Raw genomic sequence first — 4,356 nt, forward strand, 5'->3', positions numbered from 1 at the left:
AGATAAAAATGTAGATAAACCATTTCACTGCGAGAATGTATGATGTGTTTTCTTCTGTGAATCGATGAAATACAATATGCGTTTGTTTCACTAAAAAAAAGAATTACAGATGATGGTTACCACACTTTCCCATATGAAAGTGAAAGGCATAGAGATAAGATATTTGTTTTCCACCAATACATGCAATAACTATTCCTTCTTAAATTTTATGATAACGTAAGAACCAGTGGAGGAATATGCTTTAATAAGTAGGACCATAATTTTAGTAACTCTGGAAGAGACAATCTCAGAAATTCAGTTATTAGTGCTCTAGTCAAGAAATACTTAACGATTATACAATTTACTTGGTTGAGTTATGAGAGAAAGCTGCAATATGGTACATTGAGGCAAAATCAAGACACGGCGCATGATCCCTTTCATCAAGCCCTCACAAAGTGTAAACTAGAGTGCCAAATGAAGGATACACTACTGCCCACATGGTGCTATCCCAGTTGTAATCATCAAAAGAACAAAACTCTCTTGCCTTAGAATGGATTTTTCTCCAAACTGTTCTATTGAAAGCATACCCAATATTGCCCATCTTCTCAGCAATCAAATTCTATGACTCTTCCCCCTTATAATTCACATCAGAAGGAGCCAAATTTGCAGCATAGCACTCAACACATTTATGTTACTTCAATGCAGATAAAATTTGAATATTTCCGTAAGCATTGAGAAAATAAAATGGTCCTCCTCTATGAAAAGTTTATGTCCATTGTGTCGTTTGGTTTCTTCCATTCCAGCCCAAATCCAATTCATCATCCACCACCAATGGTGCTTCAGAGAAACTATTTTGGGAGACCTGTGGTTTCCATACTGATCAGCATTTCCTTACACTTTTTAATCAAGGAATCATCCTTACCCTGGCAATCTCTAGGTGACACACCTGGAAATGAATTAGCAAACAAGTGAGGGGAAAAGGGGGCAAAAATTTGTTTTACCTGGCAAAACCTTATTCCATCTACTATCTTATTCATTTCTTCAAAATACCCGTCATGGCTTACAATCGATAAAGTCTCATCGATGCCCTCCACTTTGGAAAGGCTATCTACAACTAACTGCAAATACTGTGGCCTATTGTGCACATACAGAACAATCTTTATATGATTTTTGGCCAATTTTGGATGAAGATCTATGTTAAGAGGTGGCAAGGAGTTTCCTTTTTGAAGCTCTCTAGATAAACTATTTTGTGAGTTCCTTATTAAAAGCAAGAGATTCATGCTAGTAATTAAATTCTTCTACCTCATATTCTAAGGTGGCTATAAAGGTTGTATCTTTTTTTTCTCTTCTAAGCCCCTAAGGGCAACCTGCGAAAACCCTTTTGGTATAAGGAGAAGTATAAGCAAACCCAACAGTCCCAATCTAAACAAGCAGGCCAGGGTGACCAAACGCCTCCATGAAAAGTTAATACTGCGGCTTCTGCTGCGTACAACCATGTTTATCTAGATTGCAACATTGATTGCATTATTGATTGTCATGACAAAACATGCGGGAGGAGTGCTACCCACCTCGAATTTTTATTTGCTCGTTTTGGAGAAGACTAGAAGATAATCGAACCAGCGCAATTTCATCACAAAATCACTGATTTCTGCCCTGAGAATCCATGATGTCGAGGGCTTTTCATCTCAAACCTCTGCTAACTGTCAAGTTCTCCGTCAACAACAAGAAATGGCTGCCCTCCATAAAACAGTGCGGGGTTCTAACAACTTCCGTTGTTTAAACCTTGACTTTATATCTTCACCACTCGCCACTCACCTCTCTATGTTGCAAATTCATAAATAGTTAGACAGACACCGATACCATACTCTGAGAGGCGCTCATACCGGTGTAAGAGTTACTCCCGTACTATAAACCTTTTCAAGTCCAGAAATCAGGTTTATGATGAGGCAATTTAAGATCTGTAAATGGGTGCAAGGTGGGCTTTGGAGGGAAAATTTGAAGAATCTATATATTAGAATTATGAGTCCTTATGAGGGTTACAAACTCTTATAGCGGAATTTGGGTTTAGTGGGTTTTGGGTTCAGATTTTGAACCAAATCTCTGATACCATGTGTAAGGACCCGATTCCTATTATTAGAGCCTCAATCTATTATACACTAGCAGATCTATTTTCCTTCTGATTTAAAAGTAATAAAAGGAGCTTGTTGACCTTCTTACATAGCTTTAAACATTTAACATCTTATCATTTTATCATTTTATCATACACAACATAAATTAAGGTGAACATTTCATTGATATCAACTTAACAAGAGTAGTCCATGGAGAATTACCTGTTCTGGTGGTTGATGATGATACCTTTGACTTGTTACTCTAGCTGAACGCTCCTTCTCACCGACCCAACCAGATTTACCTCCCAGCCAACTAGGAAATAAATTCGTAGCCCAGGAAACCTCCACAGGTTCCCTAGCCCTCCGTGCCCAAGTCCAACCAGATATAGTGTGTCCTCAAGAAGAATGTGCAAAACTAGATAACAATACTTTCCTCCTCTCAAACCCAAGAAAACCTCCATAGGTTTCCAAGGTCTCCCAAAATCATAACAATTCCAAACAATCACAACCAACCCCCACAATCATAAGCAAGACCCCCAACCTCCTCTTTCTTCCTTCCCCCTTCCCTTTTTATACCCTCCTTCCCTTTTCCATCTCAACCACCTCTCATTAATGTCATTAACTTCTCATCCATCCTTACAGTTGACTTCTCTTCTCCCAAGTAAGCTAGGAGTACATTTGGAAATGTGACATGAATATAAAATTGAGAATTTAATGGGAAAGGATCATGTCTTCTCCCAAGTAAATCTGAAAAGTACATTTGGGAATGTGAGGTGTATATATATATATATATATTGATAATTAAATGGAGAGGACTATGTCTTCTCCCAAGTAAATGTGAGGGTACATTGGGGAATGTGAGATGTAATTACATTGAGAGGACCATGTCTTCTCCTTAGTAAATGTGAGGGTACATTGGGGAATGTGAAATGAATATATATATTGATAATAAGATGGAGAGGACTATGTCTTCTCCCAAGTAAATGTGAGGGTACATTGGGGAATGTGAGATGTAATTACATGGAGAGGACCATGTCTTCTCCTTAGTAAATGTGATGGTACATTGGGTAATGTGAAATGAATACATATATTTTGAAATAATGGAAGGAGACCATATCCTACCTAATATTCAATTTGAGAAGGTAAGTGGGGAATTTGAATAATGGAAATCATGAATTTTATATTAGACCAATATTTCTCAATATTTTCAGATAATGTAAACATTAACAAAATTTGTAGGATAAGATTTAAGTGAGGCATTAAAAATCTCCTAGATCACCTTAAGGAAGTGGAATCAACAAACCAAACACCTTAACGACTTCCCTATCAGGTGCTACAGGACCCCCAAGGGCTAAACTACCCTTCTAGGTGCCTAGACCTTGAGTTAAATCTTTTTTTCAATGCCTTGATCTCCCAGACACTGGAACGACACTGCCTAATTTCAACTGAAACCCTCTAATCACACGCATGATGCCTACAAGGGAGAAATTGCAGTCTTTTTCACCTAGTTCTATGCTTGCAACTGCAGGATTTAAGCCACTTTTTCAGGCTAGGATCTAGACCTTTGCCTAGAACATAATGAAACTTTCCAGAACCATGAATGACACAAGGACAAAGCCTTCCATACAAATCTTAGACAAGAAATTGATCTAACAAGGCCTAGCTATGACAGGCATTTTGTCAAACGTATCATGAACATGAAATCTACAGGTCATAAATACACATCTAAACATAGGGGTATGATACTTATCTAAAAATCACCAAGAAGGTCTAGTGCCTTCTCATAATAGTTGCAATAACATTTATTAGGTCATACATTCATCATTCATTAATCAAAACATGGTGAGAGCCATGACTAAGATCTATCATAAAACCATGCTTATAACCAACATATAACCATCAAAGTAATAATAATAGAACAATCTTTAAAGTCTCATAATAATAATTACATGTACACATAAATCACAAGAGGAAAAGAGATCTTACTAATATATGCAAATCCAACCAAGTCAAGGACTTCCACATACCACCTGACCATATATTGGGCTGAACCAAATCTTTCTTTCAACCAATCACCTTTGTGCCATATTCCAAGCATGAATGTGGGACTCACAACAAAACCAACCAGAGCTTCCTTAAGCCTTACCACAATCCCCACCAGATCACTAGGCTCGAACCCTCATCAATACAACCAGGCTTTACCGTAATCACCACTGAATCACTAGGCCCTAAACAAACATGGATGCCTCCAAATCTCTCCACCTACATG

General features: G+C 37.8%; 1 pseudogene; it reads right to left on the reverse strand.

The window, feature by feature from the left end:
- Positions 1–427: 427 nt before the first annotated feature.
- On the reverse strand, positions 428–1,781 carry LOC149256558 (alpha-1,6-mannosyl-glycoprotein 2-beta-N-acetylglucosaminyltransferase pseudogene; annotated as a pseudogene).
- Positions 1,782–4,356: the final 2,575 nt, after the last annotated feature.

Source organism: Pinus tabuliformis, chromosome 7 (genome assembly GCF_031772625.1).
Source record: "Pinus tabuliformis cultivar Carrire ecotype Pingquan chromosome 7, CPIR1, whole genome shotgun sequence".
NCBI classification, from domain to species: Eukaryota; Viridiplantae; Streptophyta; class Pinopsida; order Pinales; family Pinaceae; genus Pinus; species Pinus tabuliformis.